Below are 21,417 nucleotides of genomic sequence, written 5' to 3'. Positions count from 1 at the left end.
GAATTATTATGTAATGAATGAGTAACAAAAAATTTTAGCATACCAATATTTAGTAATAACAAATGAAGAACTTTTAAACTTTCGAGTAAATATACTTGATTTTTTTTTCTCCACAGATACCCACAGTTCTTTACATATTTTTATAAATACTAGCACAGGAGAAAAAATCAAATCAATATAATAACATTCAAAGAGACATTTTAACATACAGTTTACAGAGCTCACTTAAAATACATGTTTTTTATGTTGCATATAAGAAATAAATACAGTGTAGGGACGCCTGGGTGGCTCAGTTGGTTGGACGACTGCCTTTGACTCAGGTCATGGTCCCGGAATTCCGGGATCGAGTTCCACATCGGGCTCCCAGCTCCATGGGGAGTCTGCTTCTCCCTCTGACCTTCTCCTCGCTCATGCTCTCTCTCACTGTCTCTCTCTCAAATAAATAAATAAAATCTTTAAAAAAAAAAAAGAAAAGAAAAGAAAAAAATACAGTGCCCATTGTATTTTGGGCTGTTCAGAGGGAAAGAAAAAATGAATGAATGAATGAGGATTTTTTTTCCTTGTATGCCCTTTGAAACAGACCACTGGTTTATTCCACTTGAGAAGACATCTCAAGAACTCTTAATGCAATGACTTAAAACTAGCATTTGTGCCATCAAACTCTAAACAATACAGTAAAGTATTTACTGTTTCCCAAAATTTTGAGTTAACTGACAATTTTTCATAGTCACTTAATTTCTACTTTAATTTTAGATCACAGAACAGTAAAGACTGTCAGACCACTTGGCTCAGATTCCTGCCTTCACACAGATAAGACATAACTATGCCCATTTTCTTGCATACTTAAGCCAGTGAGACAGAATCTCAAAAGGACATTAAAAAGTGCTTTTTCCATAGTGGTTGTAATCACCGTAAGCCGGGCATCAGCTCCCCACAAGCAGGGTACTGAGAATATCCCAAACCTGCTGTGTTGTATGATAATCACAGGGAGATTATTCTCTCACTATTGATGAGACCATTCCTGGAGACACATCTGTGAGAGAGAGAGAGGGATACCTAAAGAGAATTTTATAAATTCCCTGAAGAATTTACTCTGTGGAGAAAACCTAAAGGCTTTTTAAGTAACCTAAGGTTACTTAAACTATTCAAGAAGGACTTCTAACTTTGGTTATAAAAACTGGTAGGGAAAACGCGTTCCTCTCAGGGGTGTTCCTGAAATGCTCAGCGCAAGATTCAGAAACGGTCACCTCTCTTCAAGCCCTCGTTCAAGACTGCAATCAATCAATCGACCAGGAGAAGTTACAAACACAAGTGGTACACAAAGTGATCGCTACATTTCATTCACATCCATTGCTTTTAAAAGAGTAAAAGTCATCTTAAATTTGTCTCCTTTTAATATTTGCAGGCAAAAATCTGGGAGGGTGTGGAAAAACAGGAAGGACTGTATTTTTTATCCTTTACCACATACTATGCCTCTCACATTCAATACTGTCCTTTCCTGGTACACACTTCCGTCTCACTCAAAGCCTTCTTGGTACAACCTATTAAGACCATCTCCCAAAGGGTGGGAAATCTACACACAGGTGCCCTGCGGGCATACAGTCCAGACTCCGGGCATGCATATACTTAATAACCTTAAAAATCAGAATAATGGTCAGTTCACACTGCAGGGCAGCTCAGGTGTCCATACACACACTGGCTGCTGGTTGTGCCTCCTGATCATCAGGTGCCTGACCCTAAAACTCCGGGGAGTCACGCATCAGGCTGTCGTGCTCAAAGCCCGGGAGGGCGTGCAGCACGCGGCTCTGCTATCCTCACCAGCGCGGTGACACGCCCGCTCCCGCGACGCCACGCCGCCTCCAAGACCCCTCTTCACGCCTGCGCCCACCCCCCTTTCCCCCTGCGCCCCGCGGGCCCCTTACCTGGAGAAGGCGGCGACCGCAGCTGCGAACAGCTGGAGGTGTTGAAGCGGGCGCGGCGGCGGAGCGTGCCGGCCCGAGCGCTCCCCAGCCTCCCCCGCGGCGTGCCTCGGACTCCTGGGGCGGGGCGGCGGGACCGCGGGTTCCGTGGGGCCGGGAAGCGGCTCCTCGCGCTGTACCAAGCCCCGGGCTCTCCTGGGCCCGCCCCCGCGGGCCACGTGACAGACACGCCGGTCCCTGATTGGAGCGCTGGGCTGGGAGGCGGTGGCGACTCCCGACCCGCGGAGACCTTGTGTGCGGGAGCTTGGTTACCTGGCAACGGGGAGGCTGCGCGGAGGACGCGGTTCCCGGGCATTGGGCGGGGCTGCTGCGGAGTTTACAGGGAGGCCCAAAGCGAAGGAAAGCGGTGAACCACCGCGTTCTCGGAACCGGACAGATGCCCCATACTGCGTCTGCACTTCCGAGGAGAGTGAGTCAAGTTTGCAGTAACTCTGGGCGTCTCCTGGAGCGGCGCGCAGAGGGCGGCGAGCCTCCGAAGAGGCCAGGCTGCACCGCTCTGTGGCTGTCATCCCCTGAACCGCTATGAGTGCCCAGGGCTGTTTCTCTCGCACTTCATAGTTGTCTGAGTGGGCCCAGCTCGCTGGGAGACCCCTTGGAGGCAACCATTTGTCTTTATTAGTGGAGTTATAAGTAGTTAATATACCTGCCTTCAGGATGTGCAGAACATTTTCCTTGTGGAAGTCTGGTGCGGTGGAAATGCTTGGTACTGTATTCATAATTTCTTCATATCTCTGAAGTATCTTCACTGCTTACAGCCCTTATCAAACACACTGGCGACAACAAGCCTTCATGCATTCGGAACAAAGTGTATTTAAGAACATTCATTGAGCTTTAATGATATGTCAGACTCTGGATTGTTAATATATTAATTCCCCCGGCCAGGGAAATTCTCTGGGCATAATCCCTACCCACCTGTGCCATAAGTTTTTTCTCCTCTTTTCTTACAGAGTATCCTCTGCAGACCATACCCTACCACAGCACTTAACATTCTATTTTGCAAATTAAAATTTACTTAAAAGCTGCCTCTCCACATAGACAGTACACTTGCTTGAAAACTGGAATCCATTCTCACAGCTCGTGCCTACATTCTTCTTTTTTTTTAAATCCTATTTATTTGACAGAGAGAGATCAGAAGTAGGCAGAGCAGCCCGCAGACAGAAAGGAGGAAGCAGGCTCCCCGCTGAGCAGAAAGCCCAATGCAGGGCTCGATCCCAGAGATCATGACCCGAGCTGAAGGCAGAGGCTTAACCCACTGAGCCACCCAGGCGCCCCTCACGCCTGCCTTCTAACAACGTGCTTGGTTGAGTAGCAGATCTTTAATAACTGATGAGTGGTTGGATGGATAGCACATGACATAACAGAGAAAGTAGAGAGGGCAGGAACTAAGTATAAGTCAAGGTAGGTTCTGAAATACAGTTGTTTAAAAGTTCTATGAGAGGATTCCAGGTGAGATGGGAGAAATTTCTCCCAGTGTATTCCGAGAAACTTTAAATAAGAGTGATGTTTGAGGACACCTGCTTCTCCTTCTCCCTCTCTTCCTTGTTCATGCTTGCTCTTTCTCTCTCTCTCTCTCTCAAATAAGTAAATAAAATCTTTTTAAAAAAAGTGATATTTGAACAGGAAGGGATAAATAAATAGGTTTCACTTGAAGGAGAAGGGGAGCAGACATGTGTAGCAGGGACAGTATGGCCCAAGCACAAATGGGAGAAACACATGACCGATTTAATTGGCTTGGACTTCTTTGCCTTGTCTGGAGGATGGGAGACTGGGTGTCTAAAGATAGGAGGGAAGAAAGAAGTTGGTAAAAAGATTAAACTGGAAAAATAAGAAAACCAGATTGAGGAAGATATTGGACTTCCTGTTTAGGTTAGACTTTAACCCCTAAAATCAGGGCTTGAGGAAGGATACCCTGGAAATGCTGGAGGTAAAAAGGGTACGGAAAAATGAAAAGCATGATGGATTAGGAGAAAATGCTGTAGTTCATGGAAAAGATGCTAATGGCCTGAATTAAGACAACGAAAATAAGAATGAGGAAGAGGGAAATTGTAAGAAACATTTTGGGGAGACTAGACTAACATTTTCATTTACCACTGATATTTGCCGGGTGCAGTGCTAAATAGTCAGTAATACACGTGAAGAGAAAGACTTGTCAAGACAAAATGTCTAGCTTGGCCCTTTAGTTGGATAGAAAAGTCTTTTACGTCTCATTAATTCAAAATTGCTCCAGCCCTCCAGTTAAGAATCATGAAAGTAAATGAAACATTAAAAAGTATCTGGTTATGAATTCACAGTTTAAAGATGAAGGTGCTGAGGCCTGGAAAGTCATAGAATTTGTCAAGCCCAGACAGCTCTGTTAGTAGCAGAATTGGTGTCATGAGCCCTGATTGCCAGCCGAGTTCGTTTCTCCCTTTTATGTGACTTGGTTCATTGGTTTTAAAAGGGAAATTCAGGGGTGCCTGGGTGGCTCAGTCAGTTAAGCATCTGCCTTTTGCTCAGGTCAGGATCCCAGAGTCCTGGGATGAAGCCCCTCTGTAGGCTCCCTGCTCAGCAGGGAGTCTGCTTCTCCCGCTGTCCCTCCACCTGCTCCTGCTCTGTGTCTCACTTCCTCTCTCACAAATAAATAAAAATCTTTTAAAAAATAGATAAAATAAAAGGGTACTTTAAACAATCACAAATATAGTTAGGTCAAGAACCCAGAGAAACAATATAACCTAATTCCTAAGGAAAAGTTATCTTTACTCTTTACTCTTTACTTTACTTTTCATTCTTTATTCAACAAATATTTAATGTGATGTTCCCATCAAAAGTGAAAAAAGTTGTCAGTCACTCTGGCTGACTGGCAGTTTCAGGGCAATCATTAGTTCATTTAACACTTAGAGTACACAGAGTTCTTCAGGATGAAATTTAAAGCACAATAATTAGGGGAATCTAATGAGCTGGTCAATTCATTTTCAAGGTGAGGTGTGATCTATGAGGGCAGTGGCTTTGAAAAGGTAGTCAGTGCTATTTAATGTAGCAAGTCAACTTTTGAGTGGGTATTTTTTTTTAAGATTTTATTTGTTTATGACAGAGACAGCAAGAGAGGGAGACAAGCAGAGAGAGCTGGAGAGGGAGAAGCAGCCTCCTAACCAGAGAGCCTCATGTGGGGCGTGATCCCAGGACACTGGGATCATGACCTGAGCCAAAGGCAGACGCTCAACAACTGAGCCACCCTGGTGCCCCTTTAATGGATATTCCAAATAAAAAAACAACCAGGAAAGATTTTTAACACTTAAATTTTTGGAAAAGTAAGCCAAAATGCTTTAGATTCACTTTTTAATAAAAAGCCCTTTCACGTTATTTTAATTTTTTCTTATTTTTAAAAAAGATTATTAGAGAGAGAGCACAGGGGGAAGGGCAGAAGGGGAGGGGGAGAGAGAGAATCTCAAGCAGAATCCATTCTGAGCATAGAGCCCGATGTGGAGAGCTCAGTCTACTACCCTGAGATCATGACCGAAATCAAGAGTCAGACACTTAACTGACTGAGCCACCCAGGAGCCCCTCACACCAGTTTTAATGTAGAAATGATAAGAGAACAGAAACAAGCATGACAAAAAAAAAGCTGATCCAACTGTATATTAATTATGTAGAGAACTGAATACTTAAAAGCTTACACACTTTTAAAACTTGAAATGGTTTTTTAAAAATATACTTCTATAATTTTGCTATTAATGTGTATATATATACATATATATGTATATATCATATATGAATGAACATTTCTGTTACTATGAAATGTATTACCTATCTTACATCACTCTGGACTTTATGAGATACAAAAATGTTTTAAAATTAATTAACCAGGGGCGCCTGGGTGGCTCAGTGGGTTAAAGCCTCTGCCTTCGGCCCAGGTCATGATCCCAGGGTCCTGGGATTGAGCCCCGCATCGGGCTCTCTGCTCAGCGGGGAGCCTGCTTCCTCCTCTCTGCCTGCCTCTCTGCCTACTTGTGATCTCTATCTAATAAATAAATAAACAAAATCTTTAAAATTAATTAACCAATAATTTCATAAAATTTGAGATTTTATCTCTAGAATAACATTGAATGTTTAAAAATTTTTTAAATTATAAAGTCTTTAAAGAAGGAAATATAGAGAACACTACAATAAACATTTGTATTTAATAAATTGTAGGCTTCTGTCATATTTGTATCAAGTCTTTTCTTAAAAAAAGAACATGATGTGGATACAGTAAAATCATACCTTTTTTTCTCTTATCATTGGATTATGTTGCATCTAGTTAGATGTAACTAATCTAACAGATTAACGTCATCCTAATTTTTTTCCTGTCATTATTTTTTTAAATTTTGTATGTATTGGTATGTGTGATTATAATTTGTTCATTTTGATTGACATGGATCTCAGTGTACAAATATATGGTCACAATGTATTTATCTATTGAGTGTTTAAGTTGCGTGAACTTTTCTGTATTGCAAAATGCAGCGAAACTCCTTGTATGTGTGCTTGTCTATGAGTTTCTCAGACCACGAAGTGGATTTGCTGGGTCATGATATGTGTGTACCTCCCCCATTTTTGCTATAACCAGCTGTATATAAATGTTTTTCCTGCCTCATATCCTCACCAAGTTCACATTTCCAGTATTTTTAATCTAATAAATACAAAATGGCATCTTCTTATCATTTAAGTATATATTTCCTAAATTTGTTGAAATGGAACATCTTTTCCTGTTTACAAATTATCCGTTTCCTTTGATTATTTTTTCTTTATTTGTCTAACTTTTCCTCATTGATTTGTCATTTTTTAAATAGTTGGGGTGTTAATCTTTGTTTGATATACCCATTGCAAATATGTCTCCAAATCTTCAATTGTGAAGAATTCTCAATTATAATTCGTTTCAATATTTATTCTATCTCCCTCCTCTAAAATTTCAAGTGGACCTACATTAGAGTTGTCAAATCTACCTAGCATATATCTTTATCACTTTTTCTTTTCTTATTTTTTCCTATTGTCCCTCTGTATTGAATTTTATACAAATCACTCAGTACACGTTTGGATTGATAAATTCTTTATTTCAAGTAGTTTCAAAGTGGTGAGTCTGGCTTCTGCCCCAGGCTCATAGGAGCACCCTAGACTCAGTTTCTCAGCTAGACCCAACTCTCATTGGCTTTTACCTGCTTCAGTCTGGAGACCCACAAGGCTTATGTTTTCAGCCCCAAATCATTAGATTTAATTTAATTCTCCAGTGTGTTGATCAAATTTTTCAGTGAGGCTAACCCCTTCAGTTTTAAATTCTCAAAATCATGATTCCCCAGCACCCAGAAATGTTGACTTATTTCTAGCAAAATGTTTTCTGTATATTCATGTAAGATTTACCTGCAATTTCAGAGGGTTCATCTGAAGTCCTTTCAAGGATCCAAAATTCCAGGTTATAAAGCCGTATTCTGTTGCTGTCATTCTCCCGTAACACACTGTTCTTTGCACAACTGAAAATGCCTTGCTTTTGGCTGTATATCCACTGTCACAGATGAGTGTCAGACGAACACACTTTTTCAGTGTTCTCTTTCACTCACGTTAGGTCCTTAATATCTTTTTTCAGTTCAATTTAATTTGCATATAGTAGTAAGGCATGGGGTACGTTCCCTCAGGAGGCTGCTGAAGCCGGATTGTTCTGGCTCCAGAGAGATAACTGCTAATATTTTTCAGGATTTTTGCCATTCATTGTTAAGCACAACTACTATTAAAATTAAATGATACAAACTTATAATTTAAAAATTTTAACAAAAACAAAGTAATACTCAAAACTCAGCAGTTCCTAATTTTTTCTTAATATTTTACTTTTGTCTGTGCTCTTGACATTATTTATGTCTATTTATGTCGGGTCTGTGTGGAAGAAATACAATATGATGTTGTGTATTTCTTTTCAACCTGTCATTCAATGATATCACACTGGTGGCTTGAAACTGGCCCCAGGGGATGTATTTATACTCCAGAAATGAGCAAATGCTACAAATCAGGGTGTGGTTCATGGTTTTGTTGCCTGTCTTGACCTACACCATGTAACATAGTGTCTACCAGCAAAATACAGTTATATAAATTTAAATTAATTTCAGTAGAAATTTACCTTAGCTCCTCAGTCACCACGGCCCCATTTCAAGTGCTCAGTAGTCACTTGTGCTTGGGTGGCCGCCGTATTAAGCAGCACAGATAAAGACAGTTTGATTATCACAGAAAATTCTCTCGCTAAATGGTGGTTTATTTTGGGAGTCAGAAAACTGATCCTGTAAAGGGCCAGAGAGTAGATGTTTAAGGCTTTGCAAGTCATACAACCTCTATCTCCACTACTCAGTTCTGCTGCTGTAGCTCAGAAGCAGTCAGATAATGCATAAAGGAATGGATGTGGCCATGTCTCCAGAAAACGTTATTTTTTTTAAAGATTTTTATTTATTTAACGGAGAGATCACAAGTAGGCAGAGAGGCAGGCAGAGAGAGAGGGGGAAGCAGGCTCCCTGCTGAGCAGACAGCCTGATCCAGGGCTCGATCCTAGGACCTTAAGATCATGACCTGAGCTGAAGGCAGGGGCTTAACCCACTGAGCCACCCAGCACCCCTCCAGAAAACGTTATTTAGAAGAACAGGAGGCAGCTAGATTTGACATACAGGCTCTCTGCCAATCCCTGGCATAAACTTAAGAAAGCAATGGGGAAGGTATCAAAAATGCAATCCAACTGTAAAGTGGGATGTGTTGGAGCACCTGGGTGGCTCAGTAGGTTAAGTGTCTGCCTTCGGCTCAGGTCATGATCTCAGGGTCCTGGGATCAGCCCCACATGGGGCTCTCTGCTCAGCAGGAAGCCTGCTTCTCCCTCACCTTCTGCCTGCCACTCCCCCTGCTTGTGCTCTCTCTCCCTCTCTCTCTCTGTCAAATAAATAAATAAAATCTTAAAACAATAAAGTGGGATAGAGTTGTTACACAGTACATAGCACAAAAATTGAGGAACTCGGCTTCCAGTATTCAAAAACTATTATCCAGTGCTGCTAAGAAGCTGCTTAGGGCAATGATGAACAAGCCTCCATTGTTTTGCTTTTGACATACTCATTAACATAAAAAATATTAATCAGCATTAAAGTCAACTGTAAGTCATTGTGTTCATTTGTCAATTGCAACCGTAAGCTGACTATGAAGAGAAGAATTTGGTGAGAATTAATGAAAGAATTCCATGAAAATCAATTAGATACATGGACTATAAAATTCAAACTATTGCATATTGTACTGTGTGTAAGTTACATGCATCACACCCAAAGTAAAATTATGTACATGTGTCTATGTACACATTGTTTTTTTTTTTCCCAGAAAGCTAGTTGTTAAATGTTTATTAGTACCCCACTGGCAAGTCCTTGTGTGTCTAAAAATGTGACTCAACAATGCATGATGATTCTTGGTGTATCTAAAGCCATCTGTCTATGTATCCATCTGTCTTCCTATCTATCGTTTTTTTCTAGCATGGCCTTAAAAATGTGCGGCTCAGCTCGAGGTCTGAGGAATGTCAAGGGGAGAGGGCCCCACGGCCAAATGCCCCACTATGCTCTGAATCCACTACCACTATGTCAAAGACACACTTCACTGTGAGTAAATTTTATCTCAATTATGATTACTTGACCTTGGTAAATAGCTAACTGTCCACAGTTAATATTGAAATGTCCCAGTAGTATACAGTTGACTCATCAGACTGAAGGAAAATTATGTGAATAAATTTCTTTAGAAAAATGGGAGATACTGTTTGAACATATATTTGCATTGAATATTGGGAGTGGGGACGCCTGGGTGGCTCAGTGGGTTAAGCCTCTGCCTTCAGCTTGGGTCATGATCTCAGGGTCCTGGGATCGAGCCCCATATCCGGCTCTCTGCTTGGCGGGGAGCCTGCTTCTCCTGCTCTCTCTGCCTGCCTCTCTGCCTACTTGTGATCTCTCTCTCTCTGTCAAATGAATAAATAAAATCTTAAAAAAAAAAAAGAATATTGGGAGTTGATAGAAACATGAATAAAATCATTCTTTTCTTGGATAGTCACCTGAGTTTATGCCCTTCATTTTGCCATGTTCCTTTTTAAAAATAATATATTTTCAGCTTATATGGAAATATTCTTTGGTAGAAGGTAAAGGAAACTTTTTTAAAGGTTTTATTTATTTATTTGAGTGAGAGAGAGCACGAGGGAAGGGAGGGGCAAAGGGAGAAGCAGGCTCCCCACTGAGCAGGGAGCCTGAGACTAAGCTGGATCCCAGGACCCTGGGATCATGACCTGAGCCGAGGGCAGAAGCTTAACCCACTGAGCCACCCAGGTGCCCCAGTACAGGAAATTTTTATCTGAGATAAATACTCTGACTCCCTAAATCTAAAAACTCCCAATATGGACACTCAATTCATGTGTGTGTGTAATATGTATTTTACTCTCTATGTATTTAATAAAATTTATCAAAGCTTTATAAATAGCATTAAAGAAGCATATATAATGCACTGATGCAGTGTGACAGACTAAGCCCAGGCAAAATAAAGCAAAGTTCAGATTTCTGGTTCTGGAAAATACGTTAGTCCATTTCTCTATGAAAACAAGACAAGATGTTGCTATGAACGGGAGTCCCAGATGAAGCAATTTGCTGAAAATATCTCAGAAGACTTTGGCCCCTAAGACAAAGCTTTCTGATTCTAGAGATGACTGTCAACATTTTTAAGCCACAATTTTAATCTTTAGTGACACCGGGTTGAAGGGCTCTTGATAACTTTTTACCTGTTTTAAAAATGCTTAAGATCATAAACAATAATAAAAAATCTAGCATCCAGAAAGCTTGTTCAGCTCATGGCCGAATTTCCTTTAGCTATGCTTTTGGAGAGAGATTTTAAAATTATACCTCAGAGGATTTCTTCTGTGTTACTGTATTCCCAATCATAGCCATCCTGCCAAAAAAAAAAACAAAACAAAAAACCTAAAAACCAAACCAAACCAAAACCACACACACACACGGAAAATGCTCTGAATACATACTCCATTAAGTATGAAAACAATGCACAACAGGTTAAATTAATAAAAAGTATGTCCATTTTTTTTTGCATTTTGTTTTTCCACACTCCCTTGTCACTATGTCATCCTGTTTCCACAGCTGTATCACAGTCTTGGCTTTTTTAAAGATCAAAAAGAAATAAGAAAGCAACCAATTCAAATCTTCTAGAGAAGTTAATATTGAATTTTTTTCCCCTCAAAGTAAAGTGTAAATAAGTAAATAGTAAATAAGCAAATTTATCCTGAATGCTTAACAAAGAAGTCAGTGAATGTGTAATATTTGCCACTTACATAAATTGCTTTGTTAAATTAATGTTTAAAATTTTTAATTTATATTTGTTAAGTTAAAACTTGACAGGATGGTTGTTTTTAGCTTTTCAAACCTTTGCACTGAAAAATGCCTAATTTTTAAGTTGAAACTTAGTGATCATGAGGCAAGATCCTTAGGGATTAATTTACAAGTTGTCTATAACCCTTTAATTGCCAGAGCACTTTAGAAGAGTTGTTCTTAGTATACAAAAGGACTTCCCCTTCACTTCTTGAAAACATGGTTAATATTGGGAAATTTGTTATTGAATTATGTACCACTTCCCCAGTTTTAAGAATTTTACTCACATAGGAAGGAGCTAGGTAAATGTTATAAACAGTTTAAAGGAAAATTCAGAACATCAAAAATTTATATAGTGCAAAAAAAATATTGAAATGAATTTCAAATGGAGGCCAAAAATTTGTTTTGGGGAGGGAGAAGGAAGTCAGTTACATCCTTACCAGAGAGGACATACGTTAGATACCTATCAGTTACCTACAATTTAAAAAGAAGTGCAAAACAGCTCAAAAGCAATGCATTAGGTTAGAATTAGCCATCCAGGAGGATGGGCTATAGACAATATATAGATTTTTATTGTCTTTTCAATAGCTTGTGTTGGTGACATTTGGGCACACATTTATACTCATAGAGGTGACAAATATGGAGACTTTAATTGACTTGATTGATTCCTAACAAACATCACATGTGGTTTCTCTAGGGTAACAAACTCTCAGGGCATCAGAGGGCTGAAATAGTTTTTAAGACTGAGCTCATGAGCTTATGCTCATTGGCATGATTATAAACTAGAATCATCTAGTAGCTATCAAAGCACTAAAAGAAAATTTAGTCACCACCACTATTCCAAAATCTTTATTATCAGATTGACAGTGATTCATACTTGAGATTTTTTTGGTGAGGGAACAAGTGGAGTATATTATAGTTATATATAGTGGGAAACATATTAATCTTTCAATAATAATAAAAAAATCCTGGTCGATTCCTAGTTTGATTAAGGTATGGAATTTAAAAATAAGGTTTCTAACATTATCTGAAAGAGTGATATGTTGTCAGGACAATCATCATTTTTCTAGTGATTTTTTTAAATTTAAAAATTTTTTTTAAATTTTTAATTTTTTTATTATGTTCAATTAGCCAGCATATAGTACCTCATCAGTTTTTGATGTAGTGTTCAATGATTCTTTAGTTGCATATAACACCCAGTGCTCACCACATGTGCGCTCCTAAATGCCCATCACCTGGTTACCCCATCCCCCCAGCCCCTCACCCGCTCCCTTCTATAACCCTCAGTTTGGTTCCCAGAGTCCAGAGTCTATCATGATTTGTCTCCCTCTCTGATTTCTTCACTTTCAGTTTTCCCTCCCTTCCCCTGTGGTCCTTTGTGCTATTCCTTATGACCCACATATGAGTGAAACCACATGATGGTTGTTTTTCTCTGCTTGACTTATTTCACTTAACATAATCCCCTCCATTTCCACCCATGTTGGTGCAGTTGGTGGGTATTCATCCTTTCTGATGGCTGAGTGATGCTCCATTGTATATATGGAGCACATCTTCTTTATCCATTCACCTGTCAATGGACACCTCAGCTCTTTCCACAGTTTGGCTATTGTGGACATAAGCTGCTATGAACATTGGGGCATATGTACCCCTTCTTTTCACTACATCTGTAGCTTGGGTGTAAATATCAAGTAATGCAATTGCAAGGTCATAGGACAGTTCTATTTTTAATGTCTTGAGGAACCTCCATACTATTTTCCAGAGTGGCTGTAACAGTTTGCGTTGTCACCAACAGTGTAAGAGGGTTCCCCTTTCTCCACATCCTCACCAACATTTGTTGTTTTCTGTCTTGTTAATTTTGGCCATTCTAACTGGTGTAAGGTGGTATCTCATGTGGTTTGATTTGCATTTCCCTGATGGCTAATGCTGTTGAACATTTTTTTCATGTGTCTGTTAGCCATTCATATGTCTTCTTAGGAGAAGTGTCTGTCCATGTCTTTTCTAGGGATTTTTTTTTTAAGATTTTATTTATTTATTTGACAGAGATCACAAGTAGGCAGAGAGGCAGGCAGAGAGAGGGAGAAGCAGGCTTCCCACTGAGCAGAGAGCCTGATGCGGGGCTGGATCACAGGACCCTGAGATCATGACCTGAGCTAAAGGTAGAGGCTTAACCCACTGAGCCACCCAGGCACCGCTTTTCTAGGGATTTTTAAGTGATGATTCTGAGTTGCCATTAGGTGGCACTATTGCATCCTTAGTAAACGTGAGTTCCGTTGGCTGCCCTGAAGGAAATGGAAGTCTCATCCGACTTGGTGGCCAGACTTGATCCCTAGCCCCTTCATTTGACTGCTCACTCCTAAAAATCTACTCAAGCCAGCAAGGTTACAGTCCAACCCTGAAAGCTGTGATTCTTCTTAGATATTTGGAGCTGAGCCAATGAAACCCAAGCATCACTTCCCCTCTTCTGGCATTGTGCATTTTTGCAGAGCATTCCCTCCTACCCCGGACCCTGCCACGCTGTCTTCCAGTTCTCCCACCACTTGGCACTGCATTGTGGGTCACCTGGGCATGCCCCCCCTCGCTCGATGCACTCCTATTTGGAAGCCAGAAGCGGGAGATTTTACTGTAAAACTCCATCGTTCCAGCTTTTCTACACAAATCAGAGCATTGGCAGCATGGGGCCCTTCTCCCAGAGGACCAGAGGAGGTAGACTTTCCTCTCCACCAGCGGCTGCTCCTGTCTTTCCTATCATGCCCCCCTGCCTTACCCTAGTTACCGTACTGGCTTGGCCACAGCAGGGATGCGGTTTTGCCAAATCTGATCTAAGCTGTTAAGGAGTAAAGAAGGTTTTTCCAACTGTCCCCTTAGTTAGAAGGTTCTCTCACATCAATAGAATCAGTACTGACATTGTACATTTGTACCTTGGTTCTTCTCCTTCATCTTCCTTCCTCCATTCCTTCAAAACAGACCCCTCTCAGTTTTCAAGACATGCTTTGACATAATTGGTTGATGCCACAGCATCATTGCCGTGCAAACATTTCAGCCATTGTTAGGGTTGACCATCCCTTAGACCCCCACTTTGTCCCTCTTCTCCTTCCATATTTCATCTGACTGGTACCAATGTCTTTTGCATTGAAACAAACAAAAATACACACACACACACACACACGCATACACACACATACACACATATATATTTTGTTTGTATATATACATAAAAAATATAGTTTACAAACCTAAAGCAGCTTTGAAATTAGAGTATCAATTATATCAGTGTTTTCCAAGTTTTTCCCTAAAAAGTCGGGGGAGCGTGAATGAGAGCATTTTGTGACTGTAACATTTTTTTGGAAGTTTCTAACAATATTAGGAACTTATGAGAATTTCACATTTGATGCCATAAAATGTATCCATATTTTTAATACAAAATACATTTTTAAATTAAGCATTTACTATCAACTCAAACTGATATTTCAGAAAGATGACTCCTGCTTTTTTCTGGGGTCTTGAATGTATACCTAAGACATGCATTAATTATTTCTGAGGGAAAAGTACTTCAGAGGTTCACTTTATGAGTAATAACTATGGTCTTTTTGGTTTTTTCAATTTTTATTTTTTAAAGAATTTATTTATTTATTTTATAGAGGAGTGGTGAGGAGGGGCAGAAGGGGAAAATCTCACGCAAACCCTCCTATGAGCACCAGGCTCGATCCCACGACCCTGAGATCATGACTGTGAGCTGAAATCAAGAGTCAAACGCGGAACTGACTGAGCCACCCAGACTCCCCTAAATATGGTCTCCTTAATTTTTCCACCAATGCCTGGAGAAGTCTCACTGAAAAATGCTAAAAGTTAAAATTTGGAGACTGCATGGTTATTTTAACAAAAAGAAAATGAGTTTTTTAGTCCTAGACTTATGGTTAAATACCAGGTTGCCATTTTCTAGTTGTTTGTGCAGGAAACTTATTCAACATCTTTGAGCTATAGTATCCTAATCTCTAAGTATAAAACACAGGGGTGCCTGGGTGGCTCAGTCAGTTAAGCATCTGCCTTTGGCTCCAGTCATTACCCTGTGGTCCTGGAATCAAGCCCCACATCAGGATTATATTTTAAGCATATAGCAACCAATCAATACATCATCGCTATTATGATTATAATTTAGACAGTAGTATAAGTTCTAAATTACTGGTTTTTAATCTCTAATGGGTGGGAAAATACTTATTTTTACATATAAATCAATGCAAATAAAGATAAATTACTTATTGCCTAGTAAAAACTATTTTGGGGGGGGTAGATAAAATCATTATACTATATGGTTCTCAATCACAGTGAGTTTATATTCTTAAACTAATGTCACATACTCCCCTTTCCAAAGAATATAAATAAAAATCTTAAAACTGGTGTTTCTGAAACCTAGGTCTTCTTATAGCCAAACTGTCAATGAGCTTGTTAAAAATTCAGCTTTCTAGGCCTTCTGAATCAGAACACTCTGTTGCCTGGACTTCTAAACTAAAAAAAGAAAAAAGTGGGGCGCCTGGGTGGCTCAGTGGGTTAAGCCGCTGCCTTCGGCTCAGGTCATGTTCTCAGGGTCCTGGGATCGAGTCCCGAATCGGGCTCTCTGCTCAGCAGGGAGCCCGCTTCCCTCTCTCTCTCTCTCTCTGCCTGCCTCTCTGCCTACTTGTGATCTCTGTCTGTCAAATAAATAAAATAAAAATCTTTTAAAAAAAATAAAAAGAAAAAAAGAAAAAAGAACAAAAGGGCTTGCTAAACATAACATTAGGAGTCACTGTAGTAGGTGACCGCTCACTCCCACTTTGCTTAGGACTTTTCTGGTTCTGGCACAGGACGTCCTGTGTCCTGTGTTCTGACACCTGCATTAGGCCCACGCCAACCTGGATGGTGAGTCACAGTAAAAAAGGCCGATGGTGGGTATTAAGGAGGGCTCCTATTGCATGGAGCACTGGGTGTGGTGCATAAACAATGAATCTTGGAACACTGAAAAATAAAATAAAAAACAGAATTTATTACCAAGATCTAGCTATATAACAAAAACAACACAATGTTTGCAAAGCCTTGGCATTTAAATTAAGCTTTTGAAAAACAGGAAAGAAAGGAAGAGATGTAAGTAACAATTCCACTGAGATGAAGCTTTGTCAAGAATCAAGACTGCGGGGGCACCTGGGTGGCTCAGTGGGTTAAAGCCTCTGCTTTCGGCTCAGGTCGTGATTCCAGTGTCCTGGTAGCGAGCCCCACATTGGGCTCTCTGCTCGGCAGGGAGTCTGCTTCCCCTCTCTCTCTGCCTGCCTCTCTGCCTACTTGTGATCTCTCTCTCTCTGTGTCAAATAAATTAAAAAACAAACAAAAAAAAGAATCAAGACTGCATAACTTTGAAAATCACCAATTCATTCCTGGTGTTCGGCTGACCTCTGGTGGAGGGTGCCTTCAACTACAACAAATTGAAAGTCGACTTGGGAATGAAATATACTCTACATTAAATTTCTCCTTCGATATTAGACACATGGAGGAAGCGCTCTGTGATTACGCCATAGATGTCCTTTCTCAGGCTGTGTCCGTGCCATGGAATCACACAGTGGGAATGACCGACCGCTCACTGCTGATGCTGGCACGCACGTTCTCCTAGGTACTCGCGGGAAGAATCTGCTTTGCGTGAAATCTAAGTAGAGGGGCGCCTGGGTGGCTCATTCGGTTCAGTGTCTGCCTTTAGTTCAGGTCATGATCCCGGGTCCTGGGATGGAGCCCCCCATCGGGCTTCCTGCTCAGCAGGGAGCTTGCTTCTCCCTCCTCCTGCTGCTCCCCCTGCTTGTGCTTTCTCTCTCTCTCTCTGATAAAGAAATAAAATCTTCTTTAAAAATCTATGACTAGGGGCGCCTGGGTGGCTCAGTGGGTTAAGCCGCTGCCTTCAGCTCAGGTCATGATCCCAGGTCCTGGGTTCGAGCCCCACATTGGGCTTTCTGCTCAGCGGGGAGCCTGCTTCCTCCTCTCTCTCTGCCTGCCTCTCTGCCTACTTGTGATTTCTCTCTGTCAAATAAATAAAAAAAATCTTTAAAAAAAAAAAAATCTATGACTAGTTGGGGCGCCTGGGTGGCTCAGTGGGTTAAGCCGCTGCCTTCGGCTCAGGTCATGATCTCAGGGTCCTGGGATCGAGTCCCGCATCGGGCTCTCTGCTCAGCAGGGAGCCTGCTTCCCTCTCTCTCTCTCTCTCTGCCTGCCTCTCCGTCTACTTGTGAGCTCTCTCTGTCAAATAAATAAATAAAATCTTTATTTAAAAAAATCTATAACTAGAGAGTCAATGTAAAACCGAGCCTAAGTCCTGGTCTCTGCATCTGATGTGCCCTCAGCTCTAACATGCCGTTGTCCCAGATTTCCACGTGTCTCTCCTTTGCTTCCTTCAGAACTCTGACTAAATACTGTCAGAGCCCTTCCTGGTCACACTGCATAAATACCAACTCTTTTCCAGATACTTTCTCTTATCCTTAGCCTGCTTCAGTCCTCTCGACACCAGTCAGCCACACCCGACATCTCTTCATTTTTCTCTCTCTCTCTTTCTCCATCACTGTTTCCACTAGAAAAACACAGGAACTTTGCCTAAATTGTTTGCTGTTACACTGGCAGCATTTAGGTCAGGAGGCCTAGCAGGTTATCAGCGGGTGCACAATATGTATTTACTGAATGAATGAATGAATGAATGAATGGTCGATTTTTAATTAGCATAATGCCAACTCTCTGAAAGCCAGCCAGCAGCCAAACACAATGCATGAATCCTTGCAAATCAAAGTTTTAGTTAAAGGAAATCACCCTCCTGTTGTCCTTTCACAAGGAAACGCCCCAGTTACCTAATTTCACAAACTGGAAATAGAGTGGTGATGACAGCCAGGGTGACTCGCAGGCCTGGGCAGGCAGAGCACAGGCTGGCTGTGAGGCAGTGTGGGGTCCCAGGAGCCGGGCGGGTCTGAAGTCTTCCAGAGTCACCTCAGGCTGGGTACAAATGCCCTTGGGCAAAACCCCAGGAGATGTGTGTGGGGGATCTATCTGAAGCTTCCGCGTTACTGGATGAATCAAAGAATTAGTAGGCAAACAGTATGGGAAGTGAGAAGCAGGAAGATTAGAAAGTGTTCCCTCAGAAGGCCAAATGCCAAGCTCCATGTTGGTTTGCACAGTAGGAGAAGCATGTCTGGGTGGGAACAGTTGCCTAGAGACTTTGTAGCTTTGAAATGTGGGCAAGTCCAATCTTGCTGCATTGTCCTCATCTCAAAAGCAGGATAAAGAAAGGAGATCATCTGTGTAACATCCCATGGTAAGTTCTTGGCCAGTGTGAGCTGTCTGCTGCAGGCACACAAAATGGATTGAACATTATTGGACAAGTCATGCCATCCTAACACGGTGCACCTGTGTGTCCCTCACCGCGCACTCTCCATGACCATCCACTCTAAACAACCCAGGGGTTAACTTGGTCATTCCCATTCTTCTCTGATGTTTGTATTCCCACTAACTTTTATTCAGTAGTTCACAATGGGCCAGAAAACCGAAAACCAACGTGGCAAAGAAGGATTGCTCTTCAACTTTGGACAATTCTTCTTTCATTTATTAATTGAGTAAACTACAGATGTGATCTGAAATATAGGGATTTCATAGTTTTACTATCTCTTATAGAACCTGTTCAAAGGTAGTAGGAAATCCATGTGTTTTTTCTCTTTTTATTCTTTTTTAAAATTATCATTTATTTGTTTATTTTAAAGATTTTGTTTTTATTTTTTTGACAGACAGAGATCACAAGTAGGCAGAGAGGCAGGCAGAGAAAGAGAGAGAGGGAGAAGCAGTCTCCCCGCTGGGCAGAAGCCTGATGCGGGGCTCGATCCCAGGACCCTGGGATCATGACCTGAGCCGAAGGCGGAGGCTTTAACCCACTGAGCCACACAGGTGTCCCTCTCTTTTTATTCTTAATCTCTTTATTCAAAATCAGAAGACCACAATAAAATTAACTAGATGTTTTTTCTTACCTCATAATTCAAAGCTATCTTTATTGCCATTCAGAAAGGCAAACTACCAAGGGACAGTTCCCTTCATTGAAATATCCTACAGTCCTCATCACTTAGAACCAGACTCGCAAAGAAAACTGCTTTTCGTTTCACCAACATTTTATGATTTCTTTATGCTGTGCTAATCACAGTAACATAATATTTATCTATAGCTAAGACTTTAGCCAAGAATCGGAAAATAAATCTATAAATGCTTCTGTGTTATCTAAAATTACAAGCACTGAAGCTAGCACAATTATATTTTGTATCAGAAGACTACGGACCAACAGCCAGAGCATACAGATCCTACGTTATTAGCAATTCTAACAATGGTTTGAATTACCAAACCCTATTTCCTTTGAAGCACGCAGAAATGGGGAAGACTCCAAGACCTAGAAAACAACATCATAAGGTAAGAAAAAATTTGCAGGAACAAAACCTTCTCTATTACTGCAGAGAACAGGAAATAATCACGGTTGGCCCTAAATCTATTATTAAATCAAACAATGCCTTTTGGAGATACCTTGTAAGTCAAAACTCACTTTGATGGGTCGGGTGTCAATTACCTTGACTATTCACTTAAATACAAAATCTCTTTTTCCAAATAAAGACATGTAAATGAAACAGTATTTGTTTGTTTCATGCTATTCTTTAATTATTTATATACAGAATTATACTTGTGATTATGTTCCATGTGTACGTTTTAACTCAATCAAATGGAAAGATCCTTAAGAGTGATAACAAAGGTCATTTTTTTTTTTTGTAACGTTTTCAGGTCTCTGAACACAACTTTACTCATAAAACAAGGATTTTGTTGGTGTTGGTGTTTTTCTTTATAAAACAAATTGTATCATAATTTCGGTGCAGTTAAAGATAATGTCATTTATCCACAGACATTAAGTCAATATTAAAACTTTCTAATAGCCCAAAATATTATATAATGCTTAATATATCTATTGCCTTACAAAATCTCTTTACCTCATATAGACTGGTAATGTTGTCCTTACTGTATTCTAGCTAAACTGCCTCTATGCACATAAATAACTACCTTGTCCTTGCTCATGAGGATGCGCAAACAGAACCTAGAGGAATCCATGCTACAACTTTTTAATATTTCACAGGAAATAATTTTGTTAACAGTCTTTGATTAAATAGGACTTTGCTATAAAATTTTGGACCTTAGACTGAAAATACGTCTGAGAAGATCGTAACAACTGATAGTGCTTGAAAACAATGATAAAAAGTGCTCGGAAGTTTTTTCAACTTTTTACTTTGGTGTGATCTCAGACTTACAAGAAAGTTGCAAGAATATTAAAAAGAATTTCCATATACTTTTTATCCAGATTTCCCAAGTGTCAACATTTGTCACCTTTGCTTTGCTTTATTGCTCATTCTTTTGCTTTCTAATATGTTGTACCCCACAAAGTATAATTTTCTCTCTCTGCATATACTTGTTCTTCATTTTTTGAAACTAAGTGGCAAAATGATGCCCCGTTATTCTCAAATGTTTCAGTAACTATTTCCTAAGTACAAAGACATCCTCCTACTAATTAAGATAACTCTTATCAAAATGAGAACATTAACATTGATATTATGTTCTAATCTATGGACATTATTCACCTTTTGGCCAATTGTCCCAATAAAATCTTTTATAGCAAAAGAAAATTCTGGATCACACACTGACCTCGGTTATTATGTCCTTCTGGTCTGCTTTCATCTGGAACATTCCTCAGTTTTTCTTTGTTTTCATAACCTTGATAACTTTGAAGAATATAGGCCAGTTATTTTGCAGAATGTCCTTAAACTTGCTTTTATGGGACACTGCCACATAATTAGATTCGGTTTATGCATTTTTGGCAGGACTATCACAGGACTATGTTGTGGTCCCTGGGCATCAGGAGGTACATGATGTCACTTTGACTCCTGTTGATACTTACTTTGATTACTTCTTTAAAGTGGGGTCTACCCATTTCCCCATGTAATGCTATATTTTTCTAATGCAATAAATATTATTGCATTATTATTAGAGATCATTTT

At 40.3% G+C, this 21,417-nt stretch overlaps 1 protein-coding gene across 8 annotated transcripts in view; it reads right to left on the bottom strand.

Annotated features, from left to right (window-relative positions):
* The window catches only part of WDR17 (WD repeat domain 17), a 114,115-nt gene extending 112,011 nt beyond the window's left edge, over nt 1-2,104 (bottom strand). For 4 of the 8 annotated variants that reach the window (XR_007124516.1, XR_007124518.1, XR_007124517.1 and 1 more), the window contains exon 1: nt 1,923-2,104. The gene's annotated coding sequence lies outside the window, so the exon portion shown is untranslated. The remainder of the gene's footprint in view (nt 1-1,922) is intronic. The other 4 variants (XM_047714081.1, XM_047714071.1, XM_047714114.1 and 1 more) reach the window with 2 other exon arrangements.
* Nucleotides 2,105-21,417: the final 19,313 nt, after the last annotated feature.

The sequence above is a fragment of the Lutra lutra genome, chromosome 2 (assembly GCF_902655055.1).
Source record: "Lutra lutra chromosome 2, mLutLut1.2, whole genome shotgun sequence".
In the NCBI taxonomy this organism is placed as follows: Eukaryota; Metazoa; Chordata; class Mammalia; order Carnivora; family Mustelidae; genus Lutra; species Lutra lutra.
Note: the sequence above shows the minus strand (reverse complement) of the source record. Positions and strands in the feature narration are given on the sequence as shown.